The following is a 15,748-nucleotide window of genomic DNA, read 5'->3' as shown; positions in this document are numbered from 1 at the left end:
ATGTTGCTGAAGAGTTTATGAGAGGTGCAACTATAAGACAGTAGAGTAGATGCCCCTGAGATATTTACAAAAATTAAGTCCATCTGACTTTCTTAGCTTACCAATTATACAACTCCTCCACCCACCCTCTCACCTGGCCAGACTTTTCCTTTCCACTTTCCTTTCTGAAAGTCCATTCTACTCACTGATCCTATTATTGTATGAAGAAGCATTTCCTGAGATCCAATCAAACAATTAACAGGCTGGTTTGAACCAGTTGTGCCCCAGTTCTCTTTCTGCAGCTTAACATTCTAGGTCAGTTTTTTTGTGTCCTTATCAATATTATGTACCTGCATAAAATGAGCTTTTGGATGCTTCCTTAAATCCTTGGCCAAAGAAACAAAGTTTTCCTAGTTCTTATAATTAAAGTATATGCAATCTGGGGTAACATATTGGCATGGATTGAAAATTGGTTGATAAGCAAGAAATGGAGCATAGAAACCAATGTCTCCTTTCAGAGTTAGCGGGCAGTGACTGGTAAGGTACTGCAGGGATCGGTGCATGGGCCCAAGATATATGATGATTCTGAATGTAATATTTTGCCAATGGGACAAAACTGGGTTGGGTTGTGAGTTGTGAGGAGACTGCAAAGAAGCTTCAAGGGGATTTAGACATTTTGAGCAAATATGTGGCAGATGTGGATCAGTGTGGTGGAAATAACAGGAAGGCAGAGTATTATTTAAATGGTGGTAGATTGTAAAATATTAATGTATTTTAAGGCATCCTGGTGTCCTTATACACCAGTCACTGAAAGGAAATATACAGATGCAGGAAACAGTTAAAGGCAAATCGTATGTTGGCTTTCATTGCAAGTGGTTCTGGGAACAGAACCAAGGATGCCTTACTACATTCATACAAGGCCTTGGTGAGATCACACCTTATGTATTATGTGAGGTTTTGATTTCTTACCTAAGGAATGATATCACTTTGAGGAAGCGCATCAAAGGTTCACCAGACTGATGGCGAGAATGGTGGGACTGTCGTATGAAGACAGATTGGATCAATTAGGAGCAACACACAAAGTGCTGGAGGTCAGGCAGCATCAATGGAGGGAAATGGAAGTCAACATTTTGGGTCGAAACCCTTCACCTTGTATCAATTAAACCTGCATTTATTAGGGTTTAGAAGAATGAGAGATCTCATTGTATGCACAAAATTCAGTCAGGCTGGATGCATGGAGGATGATCAGGGTGTCTCGAATCAGGTGTCACAGTCTCAGGTTATGGGTTAAGATATTTAGGACTGAGATGAAGAAAAATTTCTTCCCTCAGGTTGGTGAAGCCACAGAACTCTTCACCCCAGGAAGCAGTAAAGAAAGTTTTCAAGGTAGCATTCTAAATGTAGTTAGGGAGATGAATAGATTTCTCATCACAGAAGGCATCAAGGGTATGGCGAGGGAATTGAGAGAGAGGATCAGCCATGATTGCAAAGAGTGGTGGAACAACAGACTCAAATAGCCAAATGATCTTGCTCCTGTTTTTCTATGTTTCTATAATTCAGGAACTGGAGGTCCATTTTCACTGCTTTCGTATCTCATTGCTTGAATTCAAAGTGGAACCAGCCAGAAAACTGTAAAGTGTGACAGTTTTAAGTCTCTGAAGCCAAGTAATTTATATAAATAAGAAACTGCGTGGAACCGTCAAGCATGCTTAGCTCCGTTCTGACATAATTCTTCTAATCACACATTTGCTAAACTTCAACAGCTTTCTCGCCCATTTCTGGGGTTCACTCTGAGTCCTTGTTGCTTTGAGTCTGACTAGTGGCCTTTTGAATGGAACTTCATCATAATTCTTTGAGTTGTCATGGTACATCACAGTATGTTGTAATCCTTTTCGGCTGTCATATTTTGAAATAAGTCATATAGGTTGGCAGCATCTACCCATTTGGTTCAATGCTGATTGTTGTTAATTGACTTATTAGAGAATGATGATCTTGAAGTTTACTCTTGATAATCAACTATATTATTTAACAGTTATTAGGAGGATGACCAAGAGATCAGTATCTGCCTGTGTCTCTATATCACCCTGTGTACATGTGAACACCACCTTAGCATGTTACCAATCAAGATAAGATAAGATAAGATCTTTATTAGTCACATGTACATCGAAACACACAGTGAAATACATCTTTTGCGTAGCGATTTTTTGGGGGGGGGGGGCAGCCCGCAAGTGTCGCCACGCTTCTGGCGCCAACATAGCATGCCCATAACTTCCTAACCTGTGCGTCTTTGGAATGTGGGAGGAAACTGGAGCACCCGGAGGAAACCCACACAGACATGAGGAGAACATACAAACTCCTTACAGACAGTGGCCGGATTTGAACCCGGGTCGCTGGCGCTGTAAAGCGTTATGCTAACCACTGTGCTACCGTGCCTGCCCAACTGGTAGCTCCTCAGAGTTCACTGGTGTCCACATTACTGCCCCACCCTCCTCCTCCCTAAACTCTCTCAATACTCCAGTACAATGCCATCTATCACTGAAGGTTTACTTATTCTGATTCTATTTAACTTGGCTAAATCATTTACCTAATTTACAATGAGGTCATGATTTTACTTGGAATGTTTGAAAGAGCTATATTACTCATGTCTTTCTTAGTGATTACTTGGGGAAATTTTTTATTTAAATATTTATTATTTTATGTTCATCCTTCATTTAAAGCGTATTTGCATCTCTTCTCTGAGTGCCCTCTTTTTTTTCCATTACTGGTCTAACTAGAGCAGCTATTTTGTTACCTTACTGCTCACCTTGGGATCAGCTTTTTTAATCTCCCAGATATCCCTGGCACAAATTATCTCACTTTCTGCCCACTCTTTCTCCTTTAAATCTATTAGATCCCTGAAGGTTGTACAAATTTCCATCCTCTAGATTTAGCCATATTCTTGATATTTCCACGACATTACATTTTCCAACATACATGAAAGCATCTCATAGTATTTCTCTGAGTTCTGAATTTATACTTCATGTTAGGATGTACAAACATCCTTCTATCCAGTAACCCATCTGACTATGGATTCTGTTTCCATCCTTTGATCTCTCTCCACCAGTCTATTTTAATGATTTTCCGATGTTAAAGCATTGTTCTATTGATGTATTTTTGTCCCAACTTGGTTTTAATGTTACATGGAAAGAACAGATTTGATGGAAAATAAATCTTTTTCATACATTGTTCCCTCACCCACCAGCAATCTCTGTCAGTGGGGCTTCATATGTTCCACCGCAGTCTCATGACCCTAGGATTGCTGCAAGCCTCATACTTATCACACAGCGATTACATACTGCCAATTCCTCAACCAAGACAGGCACACACCTAAACATATTAGATGATGGTTGCTAATGTGATTTGACCCAAGCTGGCGGAAGGGTTAACATTGTACAGATAACAGTAACTCATAGCTCTAATCCTACACCCCAAGAGAAATATTGTTGTGTTTAGTGGCATTGCAGTTGGATGAGATGTTCATAGATAATCTTGCCAGAAAGTGGTTACATAGAACAGTACAGCACTGGACTGGCCATACGGCCCATGATGTTGTGCCAGTCTTGATGCTAATTTATACTAAATGTCCTCCTCCTGTGTATCAGCCATATCCCTCCATTCCCTTCATATTCATGTGACTATCTAGAAGCCTCTTAAACTCTACCAAACTGCCTGCTTCCACTACCACCCCTGGTAACCCATTCCAGGTACCTACCACTTTCTGCATTAAAAACTTGCCCTCATGTCACCTCTAAAGTTCCCCCTCTAACCTTAAAAGCACGTCCTCTGGTGTTTGACATTTCTACCCTGGGGAACAGACTCTGACTGTCTACCCTATCTCTGCCTCTCATAATTTAAAAACCTGTATCAGGTCTCCCCTCAGCCTCCGATGCTCTGGAGAGAATAACCCAAGTTTGTCCAACCTGTCTTTATAGCTCATACCCTCTAATCTTGGCAGCATCCTGGTAAACCTCTTCTGCACCCTCTTCACAGTCTCCACATCTTTCCTATAAAGGGGCGACCAGAACTGCACACAATACTCCAAGTGCGGTCAGACTAAAGTTTTATACAGCTGCAGTATGACCTCCTTTCTCTTGTACTCAACACCCCAACCAATGAAGGCAAGCATGCCATACACCTTCTTTACCACTTTATCCACTTGTGCAGCCACTTTCAGTGGACTATGGACCTGGACCCCAAGATCCCTCTGTACCTCAATGCTATTAACGGCCCTACCATTATATGCTTTCTCCTCTTATTTGATGTCCCAAAGTGCAACAGTTGCCTGGATTAAACTCCATCTGCCACTTCTCTGCCCATATCTGTAAGTGATCTATAACCTGCTGTATTCTTTGATAGTCCTTCACACTGTCCACAGCTCCACCAATCTCTGTGTCATCTGCAAACTTGCTAATCCACCCATCTACATTTTCATCCAAATCACTGACCTCACAGACAACAGAGGTCCCAGCACCAATCCTTGTAGAACACCACTGGTCACGGACCTCCAGCCGGAATAACAGCTTCCCACCTCTACTCCCTGTCTTCTATGGGCAAACCAGTTCTGAATCCAAACTTGCAATTCACCCTGGATCCCATGCATCTTTATCTTCCGAATCAACCTACCATGAGGGACCTTGTCAAATGCCTTACTAAAGTCCATGTAGATAACTTCCACTGCCTTACCCTCTTCAAGCTCCTTGTTACCTCTTCAAAAAACTCAATCAAGTCTGTAAGGCATGACCTGCCCCACACAAAGCCACGCTGGCTGTCCCTAAGCAGGCCATTCTTTCCAAATGCGCATAAATCCTATCCCTCAGTGTCCTCTCCAATAGCTTCCCTACCACTGACATGAGGCTCACTGGCCTATGGTTCCCTGGATTATCCCCATTTCCCTTCTTGAAGAAAGGCACAACATTTGCTACACTCCAGTCCTCTGGGACTTTGCCTGTTGCTGGTGAGGACACAAAGATCTTTGTCAAAGCCTCAACAATCTCCTCATTTGCTTCTTTCAATATTCTGGGATATATGCCATCGAGCCCTGGGGACTATCAGGTCTGTCACCTGGCCTGGCTCATTTCCCAGAACCAGGTGCAGTCTGTTTCCTCATCTAGCTGGACTGTCCACATACTGTTTCAAGAACCCCTTTTGGCTGCACTGAAAAAATCCTGCCGCATCTAAGCCTCTTGTATTAAGGAAGTTCCAATCAATGCTGGGGAAGTCTGTTCCTCCACCTGTGGCTATTGGGAGGGGTGGGGGGGGGCCTATAGTATAATCCCAGTGGTATAATTACACCTTTCTTATTTGTGAGCTCCACCGAAATTGCCTCTGAATGAGCCTCTAGTGCGTCCTCTCTGATCACTGCTGTGACATTCTCCCTCATCAGTGGTGCAGTCCCTCTACCTCTTTTACCCCTCTCTCTATCACGTCTGAAACAACGAAACCCAGGAACATTGAGCTGCCAGTCCTGTCATTCACACAATCTGGTCTCTGTAATGGCAACAACATCAGAATCAGAATCAGATTTATTATCACTGATATATGACGTGAAGTTTGTTGCTTTGCGGCAGCAGTACAGTGCAAGACGTAAAAATTTATAAGTTACAAACATAAATAAACAGTGCAGGAGAAAGAAAGGAACAATGAGGTGGTGTTCATGGCTTCATGGATCCTTCAGAAATCTAATGGCAGAGGGGAAGAAGCTGTTCCTGAATCGTTGAGTGTGGGTCTTCAGGGTCCTGTACCTGCTCCCCAATGGTAGTAACGAGAAGAGGGTATGTCCCAGATAGTGAGGGTCCTTAATGATGGATGCCACCTTCTTGAGGCACCGGCTCTTTAAGATGTCCTTGATGGTGGGGAGGGTTGTGCCCGTGATGGAGCTGGCTGAGTCTACAACCCTAGAGCCTCCATACCAGGCAGTGATGCAACCAGTCAGAATACTCTCCACCGTACATCTGTAGAAATTTGCAAGAGTCTTTGGTGACACACCAATTCTCTTCAAACTCCTAATGAAGTAGAGCCGAAGTAGAATGGAACATCGTAATTCCATGTACTGATCCAGGCTCTCAGTTCATCCTCCTTCCCCATAATACTCCTCGCGTTGAAGTAAACACACTTCAGCCCATCAGTCCCACTGTGTTTATTGGCCTGTCTCTTACTGTCCTTCCTTTCAGTCTTACTTGTCACACCATCTTTCTTGCCCTCAACCCTACCACCTGTTGCCCTGCTGCTGTGGTTCCCATCCCCCTGCCACTCTAGTTTAACCCCTCCCGAGTAGCACTAGCAAACCTCCCGGCGAGGATATTGGTTCCCCTCCAGTTCAGATGCAAACTGTCTTGTTTGTACAGGTCCCACCTGCCCTGGAAGAGAGCCCAATGATCCATAAATCTGAAACCCTCCCTCATGCACCAGCTCCTTAGCCACATATTGAACTGCACTATGTATCTATTTCTCACCTCACTAGCACGTAGCATGGGCAGCAATCCTGAGATTACGACCCTGGAAGTCCTGCTTTTTAAACTTTCTACCCAGCTCCCTAAAATCCTTTTGCAGGACCTCATCCCAGCTCCTGCCAATGTCATTGGTACCTATATGGACCACAACCTCTGGCTGTTCACCCTCCCCTCTCAGAATGTCCTCATTCTCCCTCAATCCCCTTCCTCCTACCTCTCCATCTTCTGTTGACAGCTGCCTGGCTGGTAGATATGAGGCAGGTACAGAGTCTTAATGATGGCAAGGTTGTACAGCACACAGCAGACCACCACAAGTAACGACATCAGGTCTTCTGAACACAAGAGGGCTCCTCTAGCAGTGGAATCATATCAGTGGTCTTCTCCACCACCTTTTGTGCAGCAGCACGGTATGACATGCAACACCCACAAAGAAACACCCATGGGCAACACAATGGCTCGGTGGTTAGTACTGCTGCCTCACAGCTCCAGGGTCCTCACTGCTGGTGCTATTTGTGTGGAGTTTGCACATTCTCTCTTTGACTGCTGCAGGTTTCTTCCTACATCCCAGAGAAATTGTAGGTTAATTAACTTCTGTAAATTACCCCTTGGTGTGGGAAAGTGCCCAAAGAAGATTCAGAGGGGAATTGATGGGCATGTGAGAGAGAATAAGTTGCAAGGCTGTCGGGAGGGTAAGGAGGGGGCATGGGCCTGCTGGAATTGCTCTGTTGGGACTTGACATAAACATAATGGGCTGAATGGCCTCCTTCAGTGTCAGAGTAAATTAGTGTACTCTGTGGCTCTTGCATCATAGCAGGGTATTGGTATTGGTTTATTATTGTCACTTGTTCCAAGGTACAGTGAAGTGTCTTGCATACCAATTGTACAGGTCAATTCATTACACAGTGCAGTTACATTGGGTTAGTACAGAGTGCATTGATGTAGTACGGGTAAAAACAATAACAATGATATAAAATCAATAGAGAGAAAGGACATAGGGTCAAAAGAAGTGGAATCCTTATGGGTGGAGCTAAGAAATGGCAAGGGTAAAAGGACAATAATAGCAGTGATATATAGGCCCCCTAACAGCAGCCAGGATGTGGACTATAAGTTACAGCTAGAGATAGAAAAAGCATGTCAGAGAGACAACGTCAAGATAATTATGGGGTATTTTAACATGAAGGTGGATTGGGAAAGCCAGGAAGGCAGTGGATCTCAGGAGAGCGAGTTTGTGGAGTGTCTATGGGATGGCTTTTTGTGGCTCCCCACCGGGGGATCGGCTGTTTTGGATTGGGTGCTGTGTAATGAACCGGAGGTGATTAGGGAACTAAAGGTAAAGGAACCATTAGGAACTAGTGATCACAATATGATTGAGTTCAGTTTCAAATCTGAAAAGGAGAAGCTGATATCAGATGTGTCAATATTTTGGTGGAACAAAGGAAATTACAGTGGCATGAGAGAGGAACTGGCCCAAATTGATTGGAAGAGTAAGCTAGTTGGAGGGACGGCAGAGCAGAAATGGATGGAATTTCTACAAGAAATAAGGAAAATGCAGGATAGATATTCCAAGAAAAAAGAATGTTATGAGTGGAAAAATGGCACAAATGCGGATAACGAGAGAGGTGAAGGCTAAAATAAAAGCAAAAGGGAGGGCATACAAGGAAGCAAAAATTAGTGGGAAAACAGAAGACTGGGAAAGTTTGAAAAACCTGCAGAAGGAAACTAAGAAGGTCATTAGGAAAGAAAAGATGAATTATGAAAGGAAGTTGGCAGATAACATTCAAAAAGATACTGAGAGTTTTTTTAGATATATGAAGAGTAAAAGAGAGACACGGGTTGATATAAGACCAATTGAAAACGGTGCGGGAGAGATTATAATGGATGATAAAGAGATGGCAGAGGAACTAAATGAGTATTTTGCATCGGCCTTCACTGTGGAGGACATCAGCAATATAACTGATAGTCAGGGGTCTCAGGGGATAGAACTGAGTTCAGTCAAGATTACAAGAGAGAAGGTGCTAGGGAAGCTAAATGGACTAAGGACAGATAAATCTCCCGGACCGGATGAGGTGCACCCCCGGGTTCTGAAGGAGGTGGCTTTAGAGATTGCAGAGGCATTGGTGATAATTTTCCAGGTATCAATAGACTCCGGCATGGTTCCGGAGGACTGGAGGGTTGCAAATGTAGTTCCGCTGTATAAGAAAGGTGGGAGGCAGCATAAAGGAAATTACAGACCTATTAGTCTGACATTGGTAGTGGGAAAGTTATTGGAATCGATCCTCAAGGATGAGGTTATGGAATACCTAGAGGTGAAAGGCAAGATAAGTCCAAGCCAGCATGGTTTCGTGAAGGGAAGATCCTGCCCGACCAACCTATTGGAGTTTTTTGAGGAAATCTCAGGTAGGGTGGATAAGGGAGAGGCTGTGGAGGTTGTGTATTTAGACTTTCAAAAGGCCTTCGACAAGGTGCAGCACAAGAGGCTGATTAATAAAATGAGAGGTCATGGAATTACAGGTAGGATAGTAGAATGGGTGGAGCATTGGCTGGTTGGCAGAAAGCAAAGGGTGGGAATAAAAGGATCCTGTTCTGGTTGGCTACCGGTTACTAGTGGTGTTCCGCAGGGGTCGGTGTTGGGGCTGCTTCTTTTTACTTTGTACATTAATGATTTGGATGATGGACTAAATGGTTTTGTGGCTAAGTTTGCAGACGACACCAAGATAGTTGGAGGAGTAGGGAGTATTGAAGAAACAGGAAGGTTGCAGAGAGACCTAGATAGTTTAGGAGAATGGGCAAAGAAATGGCAGATGAGATTCAATGTTCAGAAATGTGCCATTGTACACTTTGGAAAAAGAAATAAACGGGCAGATTATTATCTAGAAGGGGAGAAAATTCAAAGCACAGAAGTACAAAAGGACTTGGGGGTACTCGTGCAGGATACCCTAAAGGTTAACCACCAGGTTGGATTGACAGTAAGGAAAGCGAATGCTATGTTGGCATTCATTTTGAGAGGTATAACGTATAAAAATAAGGAAATGTTGATGAGGCTCTATGGGGCACTGGTGAGGCCTCGTTTGGAATACTGTGTGCAGTTTTGGGCCCCTTATCTTAGGAAGGATGTACTGATGTTGGAGAGGGTTCAGAAAAGATTTATGAGGATGATTCCCGGAGTGAAAGGGTTTACTTATGATGAGCGTTTGTCGGCTCTTGGACTGTACTCACTGGAGTACAGAAGAATGAGAGGGGACCTCATAGAAACATTTAGAATGTTGAAAGGACTGCACAGAGTAGATGTGGTTAAGCTATTTCCCTTGGTGGGTGAGTCCAGGACTAGAGGGCACAATCTTAGAATTAGAGGATACTGGTTTAAAACAGAAATGAGGAGAAATTTCTTTAGCCAGAGGGTAGTGAAATTATGGAATTCTTTGCCACATACAGCTGTGGAGGCCCAATTATTGGGGGCGTTTAAGGAGGAGATTGATAAGTATCTAATTAGTCAAGGTATCAAGGGATATGGGGATAAGGCCAGAAATTGGGGCTAGATAGGAATAGATTTAGTTTAGCTCATGGAGCAGACTCGATGGGCCGAATGGCCTACTCCTGTTCCTTTGTCTTGTGATCTTGTGATCTTCTTGGCCGTGGCATCTACGTGATTTGACCAGGACAGGCTGTTGGTGATGTTCACTCCCAGGAATTTAAAGCTCTCATTCCTCTCGACCTCAGCACCGTTGATGTAGACAGGTGTGTGTACACTGCCCCTTTTACTGAAGTCAATGACCAGCTCTTTAGTTTTGTTGACATTGAGGGAAAGGTTGTTGTCATGACACCATTCCACTAAGCTTTCTATTTCATGAGGGCATGCAGTCCTCATGAAGCTGCATGCTTACTCATTCTGCAGCTGTCTGGCGAGTGGGAGTGGTCAAATCATGGCGGCTGTGGCCTGCAAATCTGAGTGTCACAGCTGGTGATGGCATGCACTGAGAGGCTGAATCTGACAGTGACTCGCTGCTCGACTTCCCATGGCTTCTAACAACGGAGCCCAGTCTGATGGTAATTCTCAATTATGCTGGGGAACTACCAGTTGATTCAACGTCAGGTCTGATGTGATGCAGGGTTGGAGACGCTAATACAGTAACTTCAGTGGGCATTCTGGAATTGCAGATTATAAAGCAAAGGGGAAATTAAGCTATTTAAAAATTATTTTTCTTTTGTATACTATTTTTAGTTTTTCCAATTTCTTTAGGTTATTGATTAACTCATTTTTTAAAACTTATTAATCATTTTGATTTTAATAGTTTTTAAGTGTCTCCAAATGTAAGGTGCATTTAAAACAGTTAACTTCAGTGACAGTTTTGACAGAAGACAAAGATCCACTGCTATTTTTGTCTTTGTCCTCTGCATTATATCTCCTGAGGTCTGGTCATTGTTTGGACCTCCCTGCTGGATTCAAGATTATTGATGGCCATTGAGAATTGTCCTCTGCATCAGGCCCAGGTAACCAAGGGCAATTGTTCCAGGCAGCAGGCTTGGTCCAGCACAATCTGGGTTATTGACAGTGTTGGTAACCTCCCTTGAGCAGAATATGGAATGTTATAAACATCTTCAGCTGCAGATTAGGAGGATGTCAACATATAAACATTCATAGCTGTAGCTGCCATGACAGCCACTCAACAGACCTTGCCCTGATGTGAGATTGTAGAAATGGCTGGCATAGTTCAGTAAAGGTCATCCTGACTAAAGCATGGGCACTGCGCACACTGTTTCTCAAGAGAATGCTGAGGTTCCAGGGATGATTGCTCCCTGAACATCCCAGACAAATGTAGCCTCCTACTGAGAGCTTTCCTCTCCTTCCTCATATTCTCTCACCAACAGCTTGCCCTGCTTACTGTTCCTCTGCTTGTTCTCATGGCCGTACACTCACGTATGTGGGTAATTGGCTTGTACAGTACTTCAGAACTTGCCACGCCACTCAGCAAATTCTTTAAAGGAAACTCTAAACTCTTGCAAAGCGGTAGCAACAACCAACAGGAATCAATCTTCAACTAACCTGATAGTCATTGATGGCTCCATATGCATCAATAGTAAGGTTAAGGAACAACATTAACTGAAGCATTGACCCTTTCTTTAGCAGCGCTGGCATCACATCAGGGTTGCATGGTTTACCATGCTTTACCATTGCTTGTTGCTTTACCATATTTCCAGGGAGCATTAGTAGCACATGTACTAATCTCTTACCAAAATGATGACTCTTGGAATTCATGCAATAACTGGGTTCATGCAGTGGGTGCAATATTGAAAATGATTTGGCAGTTAAAAAATATTCTGTGAACAACTTCTGTCTCGAGTTATCACTTAAATAATGGGGCTGCTACGAAGGCAATTGTCATGCACACCTACTTTTTGTTCAACACATTTCTCAATTTTAAAGGAAGAACTTAATTCTCTCACCAATATTTCTTCCGTGTATTTTGCACTTGTTCCTTTTGGTCTTATTGCTGCCAGAAAGCTCTGAGGCCATGCTTAAATTGCAGATCCTACTGTTTCTTCTGGAGATGCACTGATATGCACATGGATGATTAGCACAGTGATATCATGCAGTTCAGCATCAATGAGGTCACTGCCAATGATGGCCACTGCAGCACCCTTGTAAGTGGAGGAAGCCTCCATGAGGATCTCCATGTAAACAATAAAACAACAGATATTTTAAAAAGGTCAAAAAATTTACTTTCCACACAAATTTTCTGCATAAACTGCAAAATATGTTGTGCATGAAGCAATCACCTTAAATTTGCCTTCCCTTTAAAATATTTAGTGTTAACAGCATGTTATTGTTCATTAATTGCCAGGATATTGCTCAACATGCTTTTATGCCTCATTGGTCAAATGGCAACATTTCGAAAATATTTCCCATGTTAACGATGAGGTATAAATTCAGATTTTTGTAGATTCGTACTTATAGCTTATTATCAAAAGACACATGAGTTACATTCAATATTTGTATTTATTAGTACACAGTTTCATAACAGCATCTAACTGCAATCATGTTGCTGATGACACTAAATTGAATGGAAAAGCAAATTGTGTGGAGGATGTGGAGAATCTGCAGAGAGATATAGATAGGTTAAGTGAGTGGGCAAGGGTCTGGCAGATGGGGTACACCATTGGTAAATGCGAGGTCATCCACTTTGGAAGGAAAAACAAAAGATCAGATTATTATTTAAATGGTGAAAGACTGCAGCATGCTGTTGTGCAGAGGGACTTGGGAGTGCTTGTGCATGAATCGCAGAAGGTTGGTTTGCAGGTGCAACACGTTATCAAGAAGGCAAACGGAATGTTGACCTTCATTGCTAGAGGGATTGAATTTAAGAGCAGGGAGGTTGTGCTGCAGCTGTACAGGGTACTGGTGAGGCCACACCTGGAGTACTGCGTGCAGTTCTAGTCTCCTTACTTGAGGAAAGATACACTGGCTTTGGAGGTGGTGCAGAGGAGGTTCACCAGGTTAATTCAGGAGATGATGGAGTTAGCCTATGAAGAGAGGTTGAGCCTCCTGGGACTACACCCGCTGGAATTCAGAAGAATGAGAGGGGATTTTATAGAAACATATAAAATTATGAAAGGGATAGATAAGACAGAGGCAGGAAGGTTGTTTCCACTGGTAGGTGAGACTAGAACTAGGGGATATTGCCTCAAGATTTGGGGGAATAGATTTAGGACGGAAGTTACCTCATTAAATATATTTAAGACACAGTTACATAGATTTTTGCATGGTAAGGGAATTAAGGGTTATGGGGAAAAGGCAGGTCGGTGGAGCTGAGTCCACGACCAGATCAGCCATGTTCTTTTGGTGTGTAATAATACCTAATGTGAGCCAAGGTACATAATAGTTGGAACATAATCATTTCTATTGATCATAGTTTAAGTTATAGATTTAAGAGGCTCTTAGATAGACACATGAGTAGGCATGGAATGGAGGGATATGCATCATGTGCAGGCAGAATGGATTAGGTGTTGCTCGCTTAATTAGTTTGGCACAACATCATGGGCCGTAGGACTTGTTCCTGTGCTGTATGTTCTATAATTGCACATCAGTAAAAGTCCAGCGACCAGCATTAAAATAAACATAACATTGGCATTCTCTCACACCACTTTGAAAACCTGCTGAAAATCATGCAATGACTCACCATGACATTTACACATTTAAGTAAGTTGCTACTGGTGAAATACCCTTAAATAGTCTTTAATATGTATAAAGGTCAGATGAAAATTGCCCAAACAACCAAGAAGGCATCAACAACCTCAACAGGAAGTGAGTTTATATTGCCATTTTAGTAAGTTACGGTTAGATAGATCAGAATTAATTCACACTGAAGGGAGATAGTCAACTGATCAGAACCTTTTGTTTCTTCTGTATTCATTTTTCAGGATCTGGACATCCATGGCAAAGCCAGCACTCATTGCCTATCCCAAATGCCTTTGAGATGAATGGCTTACTTGGCCACTTCAGCAGGGATTTATGAAAAAGAAAAACATTGGTAAGTCACGTATAGGTCAGACCAGATAAGGATGGTAGATTTCCTCTTCTGAAGGACATTGAAGTCAGATTGCTGGATATATGTCCAGTAACTTAATCATATCCCATGCAGAAAATAAGACATTGTATTCCTTCTATTCTCTCAGTTCACTCCTACTCTCTAATTTCACACGTAAGGGATGGTCAATTGGGTAAGCTACTTGAAGGCTACTAGTATCCACTGAACTTCACTGTCAGGAATTCTCTTTGACTGAGAGAAAAACAATTTTAACAAAAACATAGAAACCAAAACCACTCTCTCAATTCAAGTTTTTTGTCATTTAAGATCAGTACTATAAAATAGAACCTGAGTTTCATACATAACTTCAGTGTTATTTAGACAGAAACCACAAGCAGAGCAGAGCAGAGCAGACACAGGCATTCCTAAATTAGATTGTATTGCTCAGTGGGCCACAGTTCTTGCAAAGTGTAAACCCTTGTGACAAATGTGTAAATGACAAGTGCATGCAAACAATGCAAGTAACTGCACACTGCCCTTAAATGAAAAGCCATTCAAATGCTTTACTGATCATGCTGCTGTGTTTAGCTAATTTCCACCAGGTCTGACCGTTGAATTTTTTTGTATCCATTCTGATGATGAACTTTGTCTGATGGAGATTACTATTTATTGATCAACTTATTGATCAACTGATGCCTTATGGGGAGCTCAGTCAGAAGCCAATGGCATGGCTTGAAATAATTACGAGAGGAGAGATCCACTGGTGAGTAGATCTGAACACTTTGTGGTTGTCTCCTTCTATCATGAAAGTCACTGACATGAACTGTATGACATGGCAATAAATTTTTTTCTAAGCATCGAGTGGGTCGAGCAGCATTTGTGGGTGGAAGGGAATTGTCGATGTTTCGGGTTGAAGCCCTGCATCAGGACATTTGCTGGTGTCCACAATTCTTCTTCAAATCTCTTTCTCTCCCACAGCTCTGGGCCTCGCTTTTCCAAATATGCCAGGATCCACAATTCTTCTTCAAAGTTGCTCCAGATTTCAGCATCTGCAGTCTCTTGTGTCTCCATTTCTCCTAACCCTTTCATGTTTTGAAGATTTCTATCTCTATCTCCCAATGGAATAAAAAATACACTTATTAATGTTATTCATCATCTTAATTATACAAAAGACTCAGGGCATAACTCCCATCACAGTCCCCCTTTCAATCATCTTCTAGAATGAAAATGTTACATTTAATGTCCAACTTCAGTAAGAGTTCATTTGGGTTTCTGCTGAATTTGTGCCAGACTCAGAAAATGCCAAAAAAAATTCCCAATGAAACTCTTTCATAAGGAACTCAAAATTACAAGCACGATTTCAAGTTCAGCCTCAGAGGCATTTGAATGTAAATGCAAAATGCCATTGAAACTTATAATCAAAATCTTCAACAATTCACCTCAGTACTTGATCGGTCTTGTTGACCTGAATCTAATATTGATGGATTCATTCAAGCATAACATCAAGAACTTTGCAAAGTAGGACTCAGAAAAACACCTTATCTTTCACCCTGGAATCTCGTTTTGTATCAGTTTGAGGGGGAGGGGATTCTTTTTTTTTCTGTAGATTATTGTGAAAGCCCTGAATGGTTTAAAGTTAGGACCACACATTCAAGATATTACTGGGTGTAGATCAACAACATAAGAAACACTCTGAGTTTCACAAGAAATGAAAAATAAATCTCCCTCCAGGTTTTGAGCACAGAATCTGTTCAAGTG

This window comes from Pristis pectinata, chromosome 1, assembly GCF_009764475.1.
Source record: "Pristis pectinata isolate sPriPec2 chromosome 1, sPriPec2.1.pri, whole genome shotgun sequence".
In the NCBI taxonomy this organism is placed as follows: Eukaryota; Metazoa; Chordata; class Chondrichthyes; order Rhinopristiformes; family Pristidae; genus Pristis; species Pristis pectinata.
This window is presented reverse-complemented; position numbering follows the sequence as displayed.